A 24,517-nucleotide genomic window follows, 5' to 3' on the forward strand; every position below is an offset into this window, starting at 1 on the left:
ACTATAAATGAGTTCCAAAACTGCAAACAATACCAGGTTAAATGGAAACTGTAGCTTCATGTATCCAACACAAAAATCACAAGCAACCTAATATCATTAGTGATACTCATCCAAACTTTAATGTTAGACTACAAAGGCAGCCTTCGGTGAGGCATAAAATGTATGCGTACTATACAACTGATACTGTGTTTATTTCTCAAAATGTGGGAAATCCTTTCCTATCACTAAGAAGGAAACAGGCCCATTTTTGTAATATCCAAAAAAAGAATCTGACTATGACAAGAAGATGCTTAAATAGCTACAATACATAATTGGTGATAGGGAAATGAAAATCAGAACCGAAGGTGCATGTGATGCCACACAACTTTGATCCCAGCACTCAAGAGGACGAAGCAGGAGGAAAGCCACAGGTTTGAGGCAAGTCTGGGCTACATATTGAGTTCCAGTGATTTAGTTAGATACCATGAGACACTGTTTCAAAACTAAACAAAACTAAACTACACTCAGAAAGTACAGTGACTATCACTTCCTATCCACTGGGATAGTTGCAATGAAAAAGCATGATAATAAGAAGGGTTTCCCAGCCGTGGGGAACTGGAAATCCTCACCAGTGTCATTGTGTGGTCCAAGCACATGGGAAAATGTTTGATAGATCTCTAAAACGTCATACATGCACTGTTTCAACAGGTTAAGTTGCCACTATATGTCCTGTATATCCATGAAAAAATAACAACAAACATTCACATGAAAAGTTTCATAAGGAGGTTCATAGTTGCATTATTGACAATAGCCCAGGTAGAAATAACAGAAATGTCTCTCAATGAATGAATAAAAAAATAAATGTGGTTTACTGAGACACTGTTTGGCAATGCCAAGAATAATGTATCTAAATATGCTCCAGTATATAGAAACCTTTAATTAAACTAAGTGAAATAAAACGGTCATAGAAAATTACAAATATTAGAATTTTACACAAATAAATATCCAAGGTCAGAAAATCTATAATGACAGAAAGTGGTGCTGCAGCTAGGAGCAAGAAGAAGTTATTACTTGTTGTTTACAGGTATTATATTTCTTTCAGGTGATGAATATTCTAAAAATTTTACTATGTATTGCATAATTCTATTAGTATATTAAAACCTACTAAATTATATAAAGGGTTGAATTATGAGTATAAGAAACATTAAAAATAACTCCTTAACAATGCTTGCTAGTGTGTGTATCTTCCTCTTGCCTAGAGATGTAGTCAGCACCTATCTTCTAGTTATCTTCCCTTGCTGATGAGAATTAATAAAGTTCAATGTCACAAAGACCAGACTTTCCACTAAAATGTCCCATGTGAGCCATGTGGTTAAGGGTACCGAATTCAGCTATAGTATGAGGAATTAAAAATAACCATGGCAAATATTTGTTGAAAAATAATTCCTTTGTTTTTCTATAATTACAAGTAAGGCATATGTTAGTGCTGTATATCTTAGGGAGAAAAGTAAATTAAAAAATACTTTGAAGGTTTTTAAGTTCTACAAAAAAGTTAAACAATGATTAAATAAGTAAATGAATAGTTCTTTTGAATCCATTGTCTGAGAAGAGGAGGACGGTCTGAAAGGTACAGGTAGTTACTGCTACCACAGACTCAGCATTCAAACAGGGCAGTATTTAGTGCAAAGTTCCAAAGCTCTCCACTTACGGATCACTGGTTTACTGACAAATGATGTCATGATTCTGAAGAAGAACTTGTAATACAGGACCAATAAAGTGAGACCCAATTAGGAAGTGGAAGACGAGGAGTATAGCCAAAGGCTGGGAAAATACAACAATGTATATGGTATTGTAGTAGGGCAATGTTGTGTAATTCTAGTGATCAAACCAAAGGTCTTATGCACGTTACACAAGCATACTACCACCATAAGCTACATGTTATCTTTACCTACAGATTGTTTCTACCACAGATTATTTTTTACACTGGTAATGTAACACATTCACTCATTTCACACAAGGACCATTATGTTCCAGGTCTTAAGAAATTAATGTCATACAGGAGAGACAGAGCTGGGGTCTATGCTCTTTGCAACACACATTGATGGGCAGCTGACAGTGCTGACTTTCCCTTTGAATACTGAAATGTGGAAATTTGAAACCCATAAACCTAATCAAAAATTAAATGACTGATTGCATCTTTTAAACTTATTAAAGGCAATAGAATACACAGGTTATTTTAGCAATTTATTTAGTAAGTATGAACATTTAAAATAAGTGTTACATTTTCTTATCTCTGCCTTTCTGTTGTCGATGCTAGTTGAAGCAAGGTATCAAGCACCCTAGCCTGGTCTACAACTCATTATGCCACTCATGATGCTCTTGGCTTCCTCACTATACTATCTCCACTTCTAAAGTGGACAAGCTCCACTTCTAGGATAACAGGCTTGCACCTCCATGCCTAGGTCTGTCCTAATTCTTCAAATCAAAAGTATGTTGGCAGACACAACATACCCAAATTTAGGAGACACAATGAAAGCAGTGTTAAGAGGAAAGTTAATAGCCTTAAATCCCTATATAAATAAGCTAGAAAAAACCACACTAGTGAATTAACAGAACATTTGAAAACTTTAGAACAAAAAAAAAGTAAACTCACCTAAGAGAACTAGATGGTGGGAAATAATCAAATTGAGAGCTGAAATCAACAAAATAGATACACAGCAAATAATACAAAGAATCAATGAGAAAAAGAGTTGGTTCTTTGAGAAAATTAACAAAATAGACAAACCTTTATCCAAACTAACCAAAAGGCAGAGAGAGAATATCCATGTTAACAAAATCAGAAATGGAAGGGGGGACATAACAACAGACACGGAGGAAATCCACAGAATCATCAGGTCATATTTTGAAAACCTGTACTCCACAAAATTGGAAAATGTAAAGGAAATGGACAACTTTCTAGATAAATATCACCTACCAAAATTATATCAAGACCAGATAAGCAAATTAAACTGATCTATGACTGCTAAAGAAATAGAAACAGTCATAAAAAATCTCCAATCCCAAAAAAGCCCATGACCAGATGGTTTCAGTTCAAAATTCTATAAGATTTTTAAAGAAGAACTAATACCAGTGCTCCTCAAATTGTTCCACACAATAGAAACAGAAAGAACATTGCCAAACTCTTTATATGAGGCTACAATTACCCTGATACCCAAACCACAGACAGTACAAAGAAAGAAAATTACAGACCAATCTTACTCACAAACATTGATGCAAAAATACTCAAAAAGCACTGACAAATTGAATCCAAGAACCCATCAGAAAAATCGTCTACTGTGATCAAGTCGGTTTCATCCCAGAGATGCAAGGATGGTTCAACATATGAAAATCTGTCAATGTAATCCACCATACAAACAAACTGAAAAATAAAAACATGATCATCTCATTATATGCTGAAAAAGCTTTCAACAAAATACAACATCCCTTCATGATAAATGTCTTGGAGAGAGCAAGGATACAAGGAATATACCTAAATATAATAAAGGCAATATACAGCAAGCAAACAGCCAACATCAGACTAAATGGAGAGAAACTCCCAGCGATCCCACTGAAATCAGGAACTAGACAAGGTTATCTACTCTCTTCATATCTATTCAATATAGTTCTTCAGGTCCTAGCTAGAGCAATAAGACAACAAAAGGAGATCAAGGGGATACAAATCAGACAAGAAGAAGTCAAATTACATAAGCGACCACAAAAATTCTACCAAGGGATTACTACCACTCATAAACACTATCAGTAATGTAGTAGGATACAACAAGATTAACTCAAAAGTCAGTATCTTTCCTTTACAGAGATGATAAATGGACCAAGAAAGAAATCAGAGAAACATCACCCTTCACAATAGTCACAAATAGCATAAAATATCTTGGAGTAACTCTAACCAAACAAGTAGAAGACTTGTATGACAATAACTTTAAATCTTTGAAGAAATAAATTGAAGAGAACACCAGAAAGTGGAAAGATCTCCCATGCTCTTGGGTAGACAGAATTAACATAGTAAAAATGGTAATCTTACCAAAAACAATCTACAGATTCAATGCAATGCCCAGCAAAATTCTTCACAGACCTCGAAAAAATGGTACTCAACTTCATATGAAAAAGCCAAACCCTCAGGATAACCAAAACAATTGTATACAATAAAAGAACTTCTGGAGACATCACAATCCCTGACTTTAAACTCTACCATGGAGTTATAGTACTGAAAACAGCCTGATATTGGCATAAAAACAGACAGCAGGACCAATGGAACTGAATCAAACTGGTATTAATCCACACACCTTTGAACACCTAATTTTTGACAAAGAAGCAAAAAATATTAAATGGAAAAAAGAAAGCATATTTAACAAATGGTGCTGGAATAACTAGATATCAACATGTAGAAGAATGAAAATAGATTCATATCTATCATCATGCACAAAACTCAAGTCCAAATGGGTCAAAGACTCAACATAAAGTTAGCCACATTGAACCTCATAGAAAAGAAAGTGGGAAGTCCACTTGAACACATTGGCATAGGATACCACTTCCTAACTATAACCCCAGTAGCACAGACACTGAGAGAAACAGCTAATAAATGGGACCTCCTGAAACTGAAAATCTTCTGTCAAGCGAAGGACACAGTCAACAAGACAAAACGACAGCCTACAGAATGGGAAAAGATCTTCACTAACCCCACATCAGACAGAGGTCTGATCTCCAAAATAAATAAAGAACTCAATAAATTGGTCATCTAAAGAAAAAATAATCAAATAAAAATATGGAATACAGACCTAAACATAGAACTCTCAACAAAGGAATCTAAAATGGATGAAAAATACTTAAGGAAATGCTCAACATCTTTAGTCATCAGAAAAAAACAAATCAAAACAAATCTGAGATTCCATCTTAACCTGTAAGAATGGCCAAGATCAAAAACACTAATGACAACTTATGCTGGAGAAGATGTGGGATAGAGAGAACACTTCTGCATTGCTGGTGAAAGTGCAAGCTAGTACAACCCCTTTGGATATCAGTATGGCGATTTCAGAGAATATTAGGAAACTACCTTCCTCAAGACCCAACAATGACACTTTTGGGTATATAGCCAAAGGATGCTCAATCGTGCCACAAGGACATGTGCTCAACTATGTTCATAGCAGCATTGTATGTCACAGCCAGAATCTGGAAACAACCTAAAATGCCACTCGACCGAAGAATGGATAAGGAAAATGTGGTACATTTACAAATGGAGTACTACACAACAGAAAAATAACTACACCTTGAAATGTGTAGGCAAATGAATGGAGCTAGAAAACAACATATTGAGTGCAGTAACTCAGACCCAGAAAGACAATTATCATATGTACTCACTCATAAGTGGTTTTTAAACATAAAACAAAGTAAACCAGCCTACAAATCAAAATCCCAGAGAACCTAGACAAAAAAATGAGGACCCTAAAGAGACATATATGGATCTAATGTACACAGGAAGGAGAAAAAGACAAGATCTCCTGAGTACATTGGGAGCATGGGGACGATGGAAGAGGGTTGAAGAATGGGCCAAGCAGTGATTTAACTAATATAGTATCTGTGTGGTTATTTCAGGGCTAAGCAGCCAGGAATCAACAAGTGGCCTGCTGCTACAACCAACCTACAAATCATAATCTCAGAGAACCTAGACAACAATGAGGACCCTAAAAGAGACACACATAGCTCTAATATACATGGGAAGTAGAAAAAGACAAGATCTCCTGAGTAAATTGGGAGCATGGAGACTATAGAAGAGAGTTGAAGGGGACGGGAGAGGCAGGGAAGGGAGCAGAGAAAAATGTAATGCTCAATAAAATCAATAAAAATGTATGTTGGCAGAATTACCAAGTTTATAGTAAATTATAAGCTCTGTCACATATTAGAAAGGTGTTCCTTTAAGTGAGTATATCAAATATGCTTTTTACCCCAAGAAAACATTAATAATAACTGAGTGGTAACAAAAGGAAAAAGTATTCATATATCCATTCAAATATATGAAAGTGGTCATTCACAAAAATATCTGCAGAATTTATTGGCCAAAAAACATGCAATACCATGTGTCATATATTCCTGATAACATAGGTTTATCTAGTACCATCTCACTATGTGAGGATGATCATATACATTCTTTCTTGATAGGGAAAAAATATGCTTTCCAAATTTTACTGTAGGAGACCCAGAAAAGTGATTTACTAACTTTAAATGACATGAGCTATTTTTTCAGTTATTTGTCAAGCTGAAATCCCATTTTTACAGCAAATGTTAACTGTATAAAAAATATATCTTAAACCAAAGTATGACAGCATTGAAAGCATAAATCACTTGAAAATGAGGAATAAACCATTTCTCACAGAGAAATTTTCTTGACTATTTTTCCTAAAATTATGTTTTCTTTTTACAGTCTTCCCTGGTTGTCATGAGTTATTATTTTCATCTATTACTGCTTCCTTTAGACCTTTTTTCACCCTTGCACTAGGTTAGGAGCTCCAGAAATTTCCAGCCCATTGCTTGCTAAGGCAATTAATCTTTTTTTTCATTAACTCTACTATTTGTAGATGCATATTTATATATAATTAGAAGGTTCAGCCCAGGAAAGTATTTTCTATTCTATATATACACATTGTATTCTTATAGTTTCTAACCCAGACCAATGCATAGTTGCTTTTCTACAATGTTTTTAGATGTAATTTACTGGTAGACTAAAATCAGAAGTGAGATCAACTGTATAGTTTATGCTTTTGATGATTTGTGTCTTTGTGAACATGTACATTTACAATAAGTTAGACATCTATTGCCTTGGCAAGAAAGCATAATAATACTGTTTCAGGAAATTCTCTCTATCATTTCCATCATCCATTCACTTGTCTGTCTGGTGTTCATCATAGGACACTAGTCTCAGTTTAGAAAAGCTCAGACTGCCCAATGCAAACAAAAATGATACCATACATGACGCTAAGCTAATAGAACTTGGAGGGTATATGTACAGTTAGGCAATACGCATAAGTGGCTGAGTGCAAGAGCTAGCCGGGACAAGGAAACAGGGTCTTAACCCCCTAGATTCTGCCAAAATAGTAAGCATCTACTTGAGGACTCCCTTCTAGAGGCTTGTTGACAACCACTAGATCATTCAGAGAGATGAGAGTGTGCGGGTTGTAAATTAACCAGGAGATCACTACACCCATACATTCATAGTCTGATGGTGGTGTCAGGAGTCATAGGAAGTGGGCTCTCTGAGTTTGAGACAAGCCTGGACTACAGAGAGAGTTCTAGGACAGCCAGGACTACAGAGTAAAATCCTATCTCAAAAGAAAAAAAAAAAAGATTATTTCTGACCAGTGAATTCTTCACAAGGACGTCAAGCAGAAATTTTAAACTTAACTACACAAAATTGACATTTGAAAAATTATAAGAAATATTTTAGTTCGCATACAAAATAATGAATTTCATTATGACACTTTCATAGACATAACTGCATAATATATTCATATTTGCTGCCCATCACTACTGTTCCTCATCCTGACTCCCACAAATAGTCTTACATCCACTTTCATATGAAAAGAAATCCAGATTTTCACAACAAAAAAATGTGTGAATATTTAGAAACTGACATTTCGAAGATCAAAATTCATTCTTTCACCCACTTCCAGTTGTCAGTTGACTAACTTTTGAACCAAGAAAATGTCAGTTTTAAATATCACGGACACAGGGAGCTCTGCCTGGATTTCTCAGTCCAGAGATGATGTCCAATCATTCTGGAACACACTCCTCTGGTTTAATTTTCTGGATATTTATGACAACCTAATAGCTTTACTGTTTGTTCTTCCAAGTGGTTCTTGGCATCTTTCCCAAGAAGAAGCAACAATTGTGTGTCTCTTGTTCACAGTCCCACCAGTGACTAGAGCATGAAGTAGCAGCAGGGTCTCAAGAGTGTATCTTAGAAAGAGAGAATTGTAGAATATTTGATTTTTAGGGAAAGCAAGAGAAGAGCCAGAATGAAAGTCATTCTTGTTGAATTGTGCATATTATATATCTTTATCAAACTTAAGGAGAACTTAGAGATTTTATTTATTTGCCATATAAAAACGAACAAATTATATTTCAGTAAGCAGTGCACTAAAAACTGCAGTCAAGTACAAGACCAAAGCTACACATCAACAGAGATGGGGATTTGGGATTAGATAAACCAAGCTGAAATTTGATTTCACCACTTTTTAATAATTTAAAAATTAAAATATTTGGTGTGTCTGAAATGACTTACTCCATATGTTGAATAGTGGTATACACACAAACACATGCATTATTTTAGGCATAGAAACATGTCAAAAATCGAGATGCTAATGTATAAAATTTAAAAGGCAAATGGCCTCATAGTTGAACATCTTCACCCACAGGTGTTCCTTCGTTATTACAGTTCATCACTGTAAAGGCTTCCAAGAAGATGTGCTCCACTTGTAGTGGCAGATGCCAATTTTTAGGGAAGCTCCTCCCCCTACTTCATACCATAGCTCGTCCTTTCCCCTTTGTACACAATGCTTCTAGAATCACACAAGCTTCTGAATGAATCTACAACATTGTTAACTTCTGCTCATACAACAGATTCCACTGTGTGTAAAATCTGATGATTATTTATAATCCTAGGTCATTTGTCAGCTGAGGACATGATATGCCTTGATCTAAACACACATAGTACTATACTAGACTATGGAAAGTCCATGCATTCCTCGGGAAGATTTCTTTTTCCATTTAACAAAACACTATTTTGAACTATAGCATTTATTAAGTAACCTGTGTAGCAACCTCTCTCATTACGAGAAAATGATTGCACAACTTTCACAGTTCCTCTTTAATTAGAAGTAGGATAAATATCCCTGAAAATTCTCAACATCATCATTGGCATAATGGGGTGGTAGAAAACAAAAGGGGATTTGGTAATTCACTGCTGTGATAATTATTATTTTCATCATTATAATTGCTAAGTAGTAATGATAGATAAATGAGAATCTATAAGTGTGCTACAAAGTAGGAAAAAACACTTAATTTCTGTTATGTGAACCAAGAGATAAACATGAAAACACTAGCAGGAAATGCAACAGCAATGGAATGTTCCTGCTTATAAGAACTAATGATCTTTTAGAGTAGTAATGCATATTCTGTTCTATTATACCAGTTGGATTTCACCATTTATATGCTTTAAAGAAAATGAAAATAAGAGTAAAGTGATGATATCTTACACTACATTTTCCTCTTTAAATTCCTTGCTGAATTACTAAATCCATTACTTCACTAACACCTGAAGAACCAAACATGGAACAATTTGTAACTTGTAGAAACTGCACTGTACCCCAGACATGCCTAATGCAGACTGTGACTCCCTGTTCACTTCTAAGTTGTAAGCACTTGGGCATCTGAACTTCCACACGAAATGTGCAGAGGCCAAGACTCCTGCGGAGCATATATTACGGATGTACCAGTTAGCAAAGAAGCCAGTGTTGTAAGTATCTCACGCAGCTATTCGGTGCTCAATCAGTGTGGCACACAACCGAGTGGCCTGTCTAACAAAATGCAGAATCTTGTTGTTTTCCAGCAGAATTTCCACAGTAACATGGAAATGATTCACTCTGGGGGTACTTGTTCATGACAATCTATTTTATCTCTGCCATCTCTGGATCATTCTCATTACCTCAGCCCTCTACTTGCCAGCCATACTTTGGACTGTGAGTGAATGTGGCCCAAAGGAAGCTTTGTGTGACCCCTCTCCTCAGTATCATGAACTGTAGCCCATGGGAACATTAGGAGGAAGAGCTGAGTAGAACATTTGACATTAGTGGCAATCCTTTAAATGGGACTGTGGGGACCTTTATAGTTTCCTAGCAGTGATGGTCCAGGTGGGGTTCCCAAGTGATCCCTACCCTCAACACCAGTGGCTAAGAGTGATAAGCCCTTATGATCATGAATTGTGCTCCTAAAACTGTGAGTTAAAAGAAAACCTTTCCTAAATTGAATGCCTGGAGTATTTTGTCACAGTGACAGAGAGCTAATACACCATCTCTGTCACACACATTTCTGCTATCAATGGGTTTTTGCACTGCCCGTCCAGTTTGTACATTTCCGGGTAATATGGTAAAAAAAACAAATTCAAAAGCCTATAAATAAGAAAGACATTAAAGTTTTGGGCATTATCCACTATTACTCCTAGGACCCAGAAAGATGAACGCTCCGCTCTATTCACAGTAGATAAATACAAGTTCAATAATATCTTTTAACATCTCCACTGGGAGCTTTCATTGTTATGTTAGGAGATTCTTGTTCAGCAGCCTCTTAGCACTATGCATTTCTTGCCCACTGCACAGTGGGGACATGCTGAGCACACTTTCTAAAGAAGCCGCTCTCTTCTGTTCTGCAGAAATATGCACTTAGCATTTACTCCCCGGTGCTCACTGTCTAGCAACCTCCTTTTGTAAACCACTTGTCTGTCAGAACCATTCACGTTGAAATTTTTTTCACTCTGTCTAATAAACTAACAATCCCTCCCTTCTTTCAAATAAAGCAAAAATAAAGCACCTTGAGCACAGATTACAGAGCCAAGCAAACTGTCAAAGCAAGTGCAGCTTTTCCGTCAAAGGCTTGCTTACCTCTAACATAACAAAACATAAACCATTTCAAATAAAATTCTTCTGTGTTCTGCTTTCCAGGGGAATCCATGATTGACAGTGATAATTCACAAGTTGAAGCAATAATAGACATAAATATCAAGAAAGATTCATCGCACACTGTGACTTTAGAAAGAACAAACCAGTTTCATCCAGAAATTATTAATTAGTATATAACTTTTTAAACAACACTTTTGATGCTCATACACCTATATATGTTTCCTAAATATGCTGTATAGTTGACTTGCTAACATATGATGACAGCAGTACATTGATATAAATATGTAAGACAATGTCTATAGAACATCAGAAAATAATGACTAATACCGAATTTTTCTCACCTATATCATGATAATGATAACAATGGCAAAGGAAAAATAGCCTGGCTACTAACAGTTACTGAAACATTTGCATGTTTCTCATTGCTCCAAAATCAATATTGCTCTTTAGCTCTGCAAATGGATGAGGTACTATTTCTAGCTCAGATGCTGGGAGCAGTTTCCTCGCTCATTAATAAGAAATACAAATGGCTTTAATTAGAATGGAGATTATCGATACTCTGATATGTTTATGATCCTGCCATTGATATTGATCAATATTAAAGACCATACTTGGAGCTATCAAGATGGCTCAACAGGTAAAGGTGATTGTTGTATGGTGTGGGAAGTCCTTCTGTGTGTATTGCTTTTACTGGTTAATGAATAAAGAATCTGCCTTGGTCTGTGATAGGGTAGAGTAGAGCCAGGCAGGGAAAACTATACAGAATGCTGTGAGAAAGAAGGCAGAGGAGAGTTGGTAAAATATAAAATAATGGAGATGGGTTAATTCTAGATGTAAGAGCTAGCTAGGAACACATTTAAGCTATTGGCCAAATAGTAATAATAGTAATGCAAATAATATAGTTTCTGAGTGATTATTTTGAGTCTAAGCAGCCAGGGACAAATTAGCAGCCTCCAACAACAGTTGTACATGACTAACAACCTGAGTTTGAGCCCCAGAATCCACAATGAAGGTGGAAGTGAAGAAATGACTCCATAGGGTGTTCTCTGGCTTCCACAGAAGCACCACTATACATGTGTGCCCCCCATCCTCACCTTTTTCTTTCTCTCCCTCCCTTCCTTCCTCATCCTCTCTCCCTGCCTCCCTGCCTCATCCCACCCCCCTCTCTGACACACACAGGCATATTTTGTGTGCGCCTGGGAACTAAAGTACATTTTTGAAAAATGTGATGAGGGAAGAGGAATATCCATAAGCTCAGCTACTACATAATCTTCAGTGGACATCTAATATTAGCCACAATGAGTTTGTGAAATAAAGAAACACACCAGTGATGTGGGATTCCCCTCTGTATACTGTGAATATGTTTTATTAGCATTAGTTAATAAAGAACCTGCTTTGGGCCTATGGCAGCACAAAATAGGGCAAGGCAGAAATTCCAGGCAGAGATGGAGGAGGAAAAGCAGGCAGAGTCAGAGAGATGCCATGTAGCCATCAAAGGAGACAGATACCAAATGGAACCTTACTGGTATGCCACAGCTACATGGTGATATACAGATTAATAGAAATTGGTTAATTTTAGATATTAAAAGTTGGCAAGGCATATGTCAAGGCTATCGGCCAAGCAGTGTGGTAATTAGTACAGTTTTTGTGTGATTATTTTGGGTCTGGAAGGCTGGGAAACGAACAAGCAGCCTCCACCTACACACCAGGTATAAACTGAGACCTATCTCTGAATGCATAGATAAATAAATACAGGCATTGTGATCACAAAAATAAAAATTCCCATATGCACCTTTTCTTTTCAATGGTGTTATCCAGCAGAAGTTGCTAGAGGATCATTGAAGGATGAGTTGTTCTCTCCTTTACATTCTGGCAGCATGTAGATTGAGAACATTTGTAGAGTTCTGACTCAAAGACACGGAATTTCACATTGTCATGAAGCAAACACCTGATTAAAAGCTTCTTAAGACTCTTTTCATAGTTAAATGCTCACTGGTGTCAGAATACCTGATTGGATCTATGTGCTAGAGGCCCAAACTCTACCTCTCTATGCCAGCAATGCACTGAGCCCATTGCTGGCCCCCATAGGTTTTAGCATGACTGCCCAAACTGCCCATAGCTCAATATGTGCATAGACAATAGGCCATCGCCAGCTTGTCAGCCAGATACTAGAACTTCTCTGATATTCAGTCAGGTGAACTGAGCCTTCTCCAAATGCTCTGAAGTCCATGCCTATCAAAGAACACATACGCATGTATCCTAAAGTACTGCACAGATTTCCATATTCCTAATATACACATTCTCATAGCCTGGTGAATTTGTGCTGGGTTTAGTAGTGCATTTGTACAGCTCCAGAACTCAAGAAGTTGAAGTAAGAGGATTCCAAGTTGAGATAAGTCTGGGTTTCACAGAAAAGTTCCAGGCCAGCCTAGGATACATACCAATACTCTCTCAAAGAAAAAAAAAAGGTATGAGACCTGCTGATTTGTCTCCACTTTATTTGATCAACCTGAACTTGCTTATCAATCAACGTGTTGATTTGTTAACATGCTCATTTCACTAATATCTTCTAAATATGGTATCAAATCAACTGCAATTTATATCTTGAGACAATCATAGGCTATAGCCAAGAACAAAATATAAGCAATTAACTTGAAAAGATGACTACACAGAAAGCACTAAGTCTCTAAGCTGGTACTAGCATTGAGTGCAGCCTCACTTTCTAACTGTGGCAGCCCTTAAGCCTTAGGGTGCCTGTGATTCCACTGAAGATCAATGCCCTAGGAGCAGCACATGAGTCAGTGTCCCAGGGATAATCAATATTTCTGCCTGGAGCCTTCGCAACCAGCATCATTTACAGAGGTGTCAGTGCACTACTTCCTAATTAGTCACAAAGCCAGCCTTCTAATGTGTGAAAACCTCTCCGAAGTGTGTGTTTAATTGATGTTATCATTTTTCAGCAAAATTATGAACATAATAAGTAAAAGGTGATGTGAAAAGCCGGGGCTTCTAGGACACCATCTTTATAGGCTTCTATTGCACATAAAACAGTATCTGAAACCCTGGGGTTAAGAACAAAAGCAGTGACAGCATTTGCTAGGCATGGAATTTCCTGGAACACATTGGTGGTCACTTCACAGTGGGCTAAATAAGTTTGCTTGTGTCAAGTGACCCTTCAGCCCCGGTTTTACAATGCAAGACAACTTCCTAATGCTCCTTCAATTTTCCTTCTGTAGAACTTCCTGTAATCTAAAGGAAACATGTGTGAAGAACCTTAATCACCCAGTCAGCAAAGGTCATGATTAATAGGCCTTCCGACCACCCCCTGCACGCTCCTATTATACAAGATAAACAGGTCAAGTCATACAAAGCACAGTGAATTCAAAGAAAAGTTGACTTTTTGAGCCACGGTAAACTTATGTTTTTTAACAATGTACTTTGACAGCATTTTCCTTGTCTTATCAGCACCTGGAACAATGCAGGTTCTCATTACCAGTACCTCACCCTCAACTCTGCCTCTATTCCTGAAGGATCTGTTAAACATGCAGTCACTGTAAGAAACACTCTAGGGAGCAGGACACATGATTTTGATGGAGAAAACTATTGAATATTAACTAGCAGTGCTCAGTGAGACAATAGTAGAGAAATTTGCCCTGGAAAACACCCTGCAGAAGCCTGCTCCTGAGGAAGGAAATGTTGGAGCTTGACAGCTGCCCCTGCTCTGGGAACCAAGGAGCCTTCTGTTATTTCAGTCTAAGCTTCCAGTGAACTCATCATCATTAATGACCTGTCGTTATTTCCAATTTAAACATCCCTCTTCACAGTTTAACAAATTCAGTAAAAAAAAAAAAAAAGCCTTCCTGTGGTATACTTCAGTCTAGAATTAGCAAATTGACTTTAACTCCAGGAAGCTCTAAGCTTTACATTTCTAAAGACTCTCTAAAGGATTTAAGGTGTTCTTATTTATTTTACAAATTATTGTTGTACCTTGTTCTAGTTTCTTAAGAGTTCATGAAACAAAGTTTTCCATTGTATGTATTAAAGAGATAAAATTGATTTTTAATCTACACAATAAAGCAGTTCTTCTGTCCAATAGAAATTTGAATTCAACTACTTTCAAATTCATTTCACTGTAATGTTTGCAGTATAATGAAACACCTGTGTGAGAAAGAAATGGGAGGCTCTGCACAAACACCTGCCATCATACACTGAGTGAAAATACTGAATGTGAATGACTGATGAGTGAGTACTCCTAAACACACGGACTCCCACGTGCCACTTGCCAGCCTAAAAACTTCACTGCTTTTACTCTACATTCTGACTTTAAGAGAACATTACGAGGACAGGAGACGTAGGCTGCAATTAAGAACATAAAGCAAGGCAGATCAAAACAGTAAGATTACTACATATTTTATATATATATATATACATATATATATATATATGTATGTATGTATATATATTTGTCTTGGCACTCAAAAGAATAACTTTATAAATGAGAAAAAGGAAAAATTAAAAATAAATATGCACATTGAATACACATTCACACATAGATACGCATGCACAGTTTCTAACATGCCTGGATAACTTTATACAAATACTTAACAAAAGTCACAATGCACATTTATGAACTGCTATTTTTCTTGTATAATGTGGTGAAACATTTTTCAAAGTCCTGGACCCAAATGAATCCTAAAATCCACACATTTGATAATTTGGGGATGTGAGCCCATTTAAAAATGCATGTGTAAAAAAAAAAATGCATGTGTCTACACATTACTTACCAACACCCATTTTAAATTTTTAAAAAAGTAGAAATAAAAACACACAACTGCTATTGTTCTCATTGGAAGGAAACATTTTCACTGTACTGACAACAGGAAGATCGCTTACATGAGCTTAAGAAAATCTGCCTTCCATGCAGATGATACCGGCCAGGGTCTCTGTTCCACTCTCATTTCCTTAGTAGGCCACAGGGATGTAATTTTAAAAATAGAAAATGAAGGAGGAAGGATCAGTGAGGAATTGAAGAGTTATCTTCCCCATATGTTTTCTCAATTAAAAAAAACTCAAACAGACTTTTGCTTCCAATTAAAAAGTCCTGATTCTACTTGTCCTTAATGTGTAGAGATTCACAAAAACTCGCATTGCTCCTTACCTCTCTGTGCTGTCAAGCTGCCTTTCAAGTGATTAAGGACTTTGAGAGAAATATGAGACCACCCTGACCTACAAGATCACCCTGCCCCTTTAAAGCCTTTTGTTAAGACGCACATAAAAGACTGATGGGGCTTCAAGAAAAGATCTGACTTTCTACACTCTGGTCATTTATTTATGTATTTCTTTATGTGTTTGTTTGTTTATTTACATTTTACAAACCCACACTGAAGCCACCCTTGCTTGATGTCAAACTATATATTTTGTATTAATATAGTAATTAATATCATTTGATTCCCGTAGATACTAACAAAGTTGTATCTGCTCACGATGTGTTCATTATTCCTTCTTTGAAACTAAAATACTACATGAGGGGAGGATTCCACATTAAGACTAAGTGCATTCTTTCCTGGGCTCAAGTGTTTACAGTCCTGTTTCTAGGGCTAGTGGTTATTTTACACCAGGACAAAGGGCTTCTGAAAAAGAAACTCTTCAAAGAGAAGAGGAAGAATGAGGGGCACATTTTGGTTCCAAGCCAGTGCCTCAGATGCCAGGGATGAAACAGGCCTCTGGTTGTCTTCTGTTTGGGATTCCTGGCCCGAAGCCTAAGTTCTGAGGCAAAGAACTTCAGGTAACGATTACAGGAATCTAAAAGAAACTGTTCCCCTGCAGAGTTGCCCACCCAGGGACAGAGAGAGCCTGGCTACTGTCATCACTGGCAAGGCAGCATCAGGCCAGGCACTGGTGGCAGCACTGAGGACAGAGGCGGTGCAGTTGGTGATGACACACTTGGAAGTGCAAGAATCCTCTTACCTGCCACGTTGTCTCTGGCGCACCCACAGGCCAGGCCAGGCCTCCAAAGGCAGCAGGTGACAACTGAAGCCACCTTGCTTCCAGCTCTCAGGTAACTGAGAGCCAGCAAAGGAAGGTGACAGACAGAAAGACACAGCAACTGGTGAGCAAAGGGGTGCAGTAATACAGTAGGACAAGCAGCCTGCATCGCACAAATGAGGCACAGCTGGGCTAAAACCAAACACTGCCACTCAAGAGTCCAGCATTCATAAGCATGGGCCACAGTATGTCTCATATTATCTAACCCATCTAACATCGTAAACCTCATGTGTAAAATGAAAAAGAAATCTCTAACTAGTCAGATTCTTCTAATTGCTGAGATCATCTACATAAAGAACTATTATGTCGGGTAGCAGATAATAAGGGATCAGTAAGGATGACTTTTAGAAATGTTCCCTTTGGGCAGATAACCTCGCTCTAACTTTTCCTGCTGTGTAAACACAGGAAGTATGGGAAGCACAGGGAGGCTAGCACCATATTTTCTGACATTCGAACTTCAAATCTTCAAAGCATTTGCTTTAAGCACAAATCACAGAATCACATCATTCTGTAAATATCCAAAGTAACTCTCAGCACGTTTTAATTGTTTCTAGAAAGACTACATATTGAAATGCTACATGATACAACAGGACACATATGTGGAAGCAGATTAACATTTTCTCTGTTGTTATTTGTTAATTATCCAAGATAGGGAATGTTGTTCATACTACTATAATACATATGAAGAGAATAAGATGAAGTATTATTTTCTAAAGTACAATAGACACCATAAGTAATAGTTTCATGAGTCTTTCTCTTTAATCATCTCCAGGGCTAGTGTTGTCTCCTCAAAAAGCATATATGTTTCCAGTAGTATAATTTAAATATAGTCTTTTCCTGACCACTGTGGCATCTCTACACATCCAGACTAATTTTAAATTCAAATGTCTACACACAGATGCAAATACTGGGAAGTGGTTATAACATGAATGCATTGTTGCAATTTTGAGATGAATCAGATTTTCCAATAGTGAAATTCATGATTTAATAGGTTCCTTCCCCATCTCAAAACATATCTCAGGTTGTGAACCTCATTTAATTTTCTCCAGCTATGAAATGCATGGATCAGGTATAGATCATAATACGAGCACTCAGCAGAGCTGGAAGAAGCCTTCTGTCAAGTGGGTTTTCTCAGATGAAAGATGCGGATGACTGGCCCAACTAGGAAGAGTGTTCAGAGAAGCACTCTGAAAGGCAGAGAGGGAGCAAGCAGGGCTGTGCAGGAAAGCCCCCAGACAGCAGGGGAGCTATGAGAGAGAAGAAAGGGATCACACACTGGGCAGGATAGCAGTGCAAGCCTCAAAGTCATAGAATTCTGAAGGGGACAATCCATCCAAGCCCACTAGCACCGGAAATGGTCAGTCTCCTGAATCCCATGTTCAGTCACAGGCTGGGGAAAAAATCTGTGTGACATGGTCTGAGTACTTCAGGTTAGCTGAAAAGCATTTACTTTGTAAAAATTCTCTGAACTTGATCCATTTATCCACTTGCTGCTTCTTAAATGGTTTGAAGTCTCAAACATGCCCTATGTCTCTTACAAAATAGGCCTTCAAACGTTACAATTTTTCCTATGACTTGAATCTCTAGTTATCTGTTTTTAACATTCCATATCCCACATAGAGAAACTAGACTCTAGGTTTTCGTCATGTCCCAGCTAATGCAGGCATAAATTAAGAGGACAAAGTCAGGACTGGAAATCAGCAGATATCCAGACATTTCTACTTCCCAAAGAACCCCACACTTCAAGGCTTGAAGCACCTTCTTCTTCACACTGATGACCACAGTCTGGGTGAGTCTGTCTGACTGGTGTTTCTGTTGACAACACCTTTTAAGTAGCCAGCCCCATACTAGAGGACTTGAAGGTAGACTCTTTATAACCACTTTCAGGCTCCACCGTCCCTTTCCTCAATCACAAACTCATTTTTAGAAATGAAAAAAAAAACATCACAATTAGCCTCCGTAAAATTTAAAACACCATATGAAGGGGAAGCAGCATCATGATTGCTCTGAAGATGAGAAACGGGATGCAAGGTGTGAAGGAAACAGCACTTTGTGGAGGCCGGGTAAGGAAGGGCTACTTTCTGGTAAAGCACTGATATTTTACAGACTAATTTCTTCTTGTTTTCTTTAAATCATTTTATTCTACTCCATTACATTTTTTTAAACCAAAAAAAAATATTTCTGGGTCAGTCCTGGACAAGAAATTGACATTCCAATTTTCTAAAAGATTATAACAATGCAAAACATACAATTACCCCTTCCCTTACAAGTTAATTCAAATGAACCTGTCAGTTCCTGAACAGGAAACACCCCTTTAATGTATTCTAAGAGGATGGGTGGAAAAACCAGCTACTTAATGAGATATCACACTTGTAGAGCCCAGAAGCCCCAGCTCTGATGCAGCTGCTTACAGGTCCCCCCTGCCTATCCTGGTCACCTTTTTTTTTTTAAGCAAAGAGAGTAACTTTTACATTTCCCTCTTTCTAGCTGCCTTTTGTAGATTATGACAAAAATCCTACACCTCTTTTGCAAGCCTGAGCTTGCCCTGGCGCTCTAGACACTGCTCTCTCTCCCCTCATTTACCCTCTACTCTTCTCCTCTTCTTTCTTCCTCTCTGTCTCTCTTTCTTTCTGAAGCTTCCTCATCATATGCAGCTACACACAGAATCCATACATGAGTTTGTCTTTTTCTAATTCCAAATACAGGACTTTCCTTTTCTCATTGTCTCTTCCTCTAGCCGCTGCCTCGATCTTCAGCTTGCCTACCCTGTGACTTTCCCATCCTCTAGCCACGGCCTCGGTCTTCAAACTTTAATGAAATCACTCCCAAGTTTCTTTCTGCAACCATTTTAAAAATCTTTTTTCTATAAGACCAAGAACCCACAGAAGGGATCCTACACTGTGTCCCTGGTAAAAATGTAGGTTATTCTCCTGGAGCATCAGCTAAGACTGGAATCCAAAGAGCCTTCGCTCTCATCCCTGGGTGAGAACTGAGAAGAGGGTGTGGGGAGGACCACTGCCAGGTAACCAGGCTACTGTCTAGCTCTTTGTGTGAACTTCAGAAAGGTAGTGATCGATGTTATAGGTCAATTCAGGGGACCAATAAACTGAAAGTGGAAACTACCAGGTATTTCAAAGTCAAGGCCAAGAACTAGTGTATCTCTATTCATGACATAGGTCAAAACAAGATGCAAATTTATCTCCCGGGCTCAAGAAGAAGGGGAAAATAGAGTTTAATACTTGATGGCAGGGGCAGCTGAAGTGTTTGTAGCTAATTCTAACATTGAGGTTGCAGCCATTCTTATCAAAAGCTTCACTCTCACGAAGTTTAGAAAAAGCAAAAGTGGGGGAAAGAAACAGCAATGCACAGAGAAGGCACCATCGTCACTACAAGCAGGTTCAACATCATCAGAAGCAGATGGTAAGAGCTCACAATTGGCTGGCTGTACAGCTTCAGAGTCTCATTCTAGAAAACTAAATACTAGTTTCAGCCCTTTCTAGATAGAGGTCATGAATGCTTTCATAGCCTCTATCAACCTCTGTTTCCCTAATAGCGAATAATAATAATGATGATATTAATAATAGGGTAATAATACCTCAGGATTATGTGAGAATCAAATGCGATGACATCTCTCCAGATGCAGTATTAGTCAAGTCTAAAGACCAGAACCTGGTTCCTTTCCTCCATTGTAACTTTAGGAGATGATGAGAGTAATTTTAGACTCATGTGCTCTATTAGATGGGTAGAAGCAGAATACAGAGGACCAAATTCAACTGAGACTCTCTTGAGTCTTATACACCGATGTGGGGACCATAGAGTGCTGCTAGAATTTGTGAGGCAGAGCCTCGAAGCCTGCGGCATCCTTAAAGAACACACAGTCAGAGCTGGAAAGATGGTTCAGAGGTTAAGAACACTGACAGCTCTTCCAGGGGTCCTGAGTTCAATTCCCAGCAACGACATGGTGGCTCACAGCCATCTATAATTCTATAATGAGATCTGGTGCCCTCTTCTGGCATGCAAGCATACATGGAAGGAATGTTGTATACATAATAAATAAATAAATTAAAAAAAAAAAAAAGAAGAAGAAGAACACACAGTCATCTTTGGTTGCCCTAAGAGGCACTGGGCTAATTATGATCCTAAGAGCTACGGCTGTTCTTCTACATCCCAGCAGTGCTGGATATGGCAGCTACCTTCTGTGTCATTACCATAGTAACTCAAGTACTATCATTCATTGGCTCAAAAAGCCATCATCTGCAAGTGTCTATGGCAGTCCAATCAAAGGCAAGCATTCTTTCCTGCATAAAACAAGCCTTAAATCAAGAATAAAATAAGGTATATTATGTGATATGTGTGCTATCAAAATCATTTGATTATAATAGTTAATAAAATAGCTACAAATAAGGGATCCTGGGCACAGCAGCTATAAACCAGCACTGGGGACTAGGGGGGACAGAGTTGGGAGAATTGCAAAGAGTTCAAGAATAACTAGGGAGGGCTATATAGTGAGTTCCTGGTCAGCCAGGGCAGTAGGGTAAGACCTGTCTGTGCGAATATATTTTTAACATATATCATATACCACAAGTAATGAAGTTGGATATACTGTAAAGAAAAGATGATCTAAAAAAAATCCTGCCACAATACTCACTTTTCATCAGAGCCAGAGCTCAAGGCTCAGCCCACTGTCACTGTACAATGCAGCACCCTGAGAAATGCTACACAAGCCACTGCCTTTACAAAAATGTCTTTAAAGAGATCGCACTAAGAATAGAAAGGTACACTGGGACAAGTGCACAAGCACAAACGGCAGTGGTCCCTCACAACAGGTCAGCCTCGGGGTCATCTTTCCTAGTCTTCTGAGCAACGCTGGCACTCCGACTGTAAAATCAACTTGATCAGATGGGCTCTATCCGCAGCTAGAAATAAAAATCTCCTACCAGTAGTAATGAATGATGCAGCTACTCAAAATAGAAAAACAAACCCATCCTCTCCCCTACGAATAAAGAAACTACTGACCTACAAAGGTGGTAGGATAATGAACACTGTTACAAATTTTATCACTGCCTCAGAACTCAGGCAACGATAACATTGGAAACTCAACCCATACCCAAACCCAATACACAACTAAAGCTGATGGGCCCTTTGAGAAGCACGCACCAAGTACCCAGTGCATTTGACTATTTTCTGAGCGCCTACTTTCTCCTAGCCCTCATAAGTAGGCCTAGACTAAAGGTCTTCAATAAAACCTCCCTGAGTGTTTCATAAACTGGCTTGTCCTAAAATCCTCTTCAGCACTGAAGCTATGAACCCCGGTTCAGCTAGAGACAAAGTACCTAGAACTCTTGGGGAGTTCCTCAAGCTGCTGGGAGTGTCAGTGGGCAAGGGTACCCACTCGACCTGTACTCCAAACGCTGGCAGTACTCAACAAAATAGTGACATTTGTTTTCTTTTGTGTTTCTTTACTTGTGGACCACAGTCATATCACTGAAATTACTGGATTAGTGGGATTGGTCCGTCTCTGGTGACAAGGACAAGCCCAAGACAAAGTAAATTTATTGGCTCAATGGCTCTAATCCAATCTTCCACATAGGCATGCATGAGAAAAAAATTAATTCGGTCCATACTTCTGACCCTTCTGTTTATAGTCTGCTGCAATCTGAAACAGTTAAATAGGTCTGGTTGATTTAGTTAATCCTGTAGTAGGAGCTGCGGGCTGTGTTCCTGCCGCCCCAGCTCCTGGTCACCTGGCTAGCATATGCCCCGAAATAACAACACACAAACTGTATTTTTTTAAACACTGCTTGGCCCATTATATCTAGCCTCTTCTCGGCTAACTCTTGCACCTGGACTAGCCCATTTCTAGGGTGCCATAATCCAAATAATAAATGGTACTCATCTCCATCTGTGAAATACAGAGAACTAGTACTTTATCCTGAACTGCTCCTCATGAAGTCAAGTCTCCATCATATTCTTAGCCTTTTAATAAAAAAAATTATTGGAAAAAATTACGTATTGTTTGCAACATACAGGAACTACAAAGTCAAAGGACACAGATAATGAGCACAAGTTTATAAATGAAGAGGTCACTGAAAACTGACCTCAGAGGTGACAGAGACAAAGGAGAGGTGAGCAGAGTCACATAAGGGACCAGGAGGAAACCTTGGTGGGGGAGAAGTTCAACATTACCTGGACTTTGATGGTGAGGGCACAGTCTATTGTGTGAGAAACAGTGCAGAACTAGGCACACTGCTAGAAGAGCACACAGAGGAGTGGTTTAACAGAACCTGTGGTGCGTGGATATACTCATATCACTATCCTGAATGTAGTAATGTATCAGAACCTATGGTGTGTGAATATACTCATATCGCTGTCCTTAATGTAGTAATGTATCAAAACTTATGGTGCGTGAATATACTCCTATCGATATCCTCAATGCAATAATGGATCAGAACCTATGGTGTGGGAATATACTCATAACACTGTCCTAATATAGTAATGTATCAGAACCTGTGGTACGTGTATATACTCCTATCGCTATCCTGAATGTATTAATGTATCAGAATCTATGGTGCTGATATCAATATCCTGAATGTAATAACGGATGAGAGGTAGAGAAGCTGAGCAAGGGGTCACGGGATTTGTTCATAGTACATGCGTGTGAGCCCACAATTAACTCAATAAAGGAAAATAAGCATGGAGAATATCTTTTCATAAGTGTCCCAGTGTTGAAAGTTATAACTGAGAAAGATAGTCATGGACACATAAATAATAAATACATAGGTGGAAAATAGGAAAAGAATTTTTGAGAAAATAATATGGTAAGTGCTCTTCAGTGCTCACTTAATGAAGCACTTCGAAGATTAAATAAGACATAGAATACAATATAGAGCAGGCATGGCTAGCTGCGTGGTCTGTTACTCTACGCTCACTCCCACATTTACAGTGGGAAACAATGTGCCGAACCTAATTTTCCCAGCACCCACATCCAGCCAAGCCGAAGCTGGCATCTAGTACAGAAGTGATGCTGAAGTGACTCACCCTCTGAGCCATGCTCAGGACTCCTGCAGACACCAATGGAAACGTGGAAATGGTTGGCATTAATTATGAGGTGAAAGAGAAGAAAGGAAAATTAATTAGAGGGTATATTAGATTGCAAAGGATCAAAGGACATTTTAAATGTCAAGGCTTTTGTTCAGACCTCTCTTTTCACACGCTAATGAGAACTAAAGGTACATGTGTAGGAAGAGAAGACCTGAGGAACATCGCATCTGTAGGTGTCTCTGTAGAATAGGAGTCTACAGGAGCCTGTGCCTTCTCACTGGGGTTGCCCATTCATTCCCCTGACCACCAAGCTTCATTCATTAAAGCTGGAGCTACTGAGCATTGCCTGTGTGATCATATTAATTCCATCACTACGACAGGCTTATGGCCTAGTTTACTTGAGGCAGATAGTTTTTACAAATCATTCAAACATGACCATTAACATTGTTCCTTTCCCCCTTCAGGCTGCTTGGCCATTACAGGAAAAATTAAAACAAACATAGAATATAATGTACCACATAATAAGAGGGGATATTTGTTAGAGACTAAAGTGAAAATACAATTGTTTAAGTTAGAGAGTTCAGACAGGAAGAGGCTGTGCAGCCACAATGGGAGTGACTCCTTGCAGCTGTCAGGAAATACCTACTTAAGGAACCCAAGGCAAAGAATGCTTCCTGAGGAATGAACTCCAGCCTGTCAGGAAAAGCCATACACAAAGTGGAGGTTTGGAG

General features: G+C 38.4%; 1 protein-coding gene across 3 annotated transcripts in view; it reads right to left on the reverse strand.

The window, feature by feature from the left end:
• Positions 1-24,517, reverse strand: part of Ccser1 (coiled-coil serine rich protein 1) — a 1,171,018-nt gene that overhangs the window by 1,063,853 nt on the left and 82,648 nt on the right. The window lies entirely within an intron of this gene.

This window comes from Chionomys nivalis, chromosome 1 (genome assembly GCF_950005125.1).
Source record: "Chionomys nivalis chromosome 1, mChiNiv1.1, whole genome shotgun sequence".
NCBI classification, from domain to species: domain Eukaryota; kingdom Metazoa; phylum Chordata; class Mammalia; order Rodentia; family Cricetidae; genus Chionomys; species Chionomys nivalis.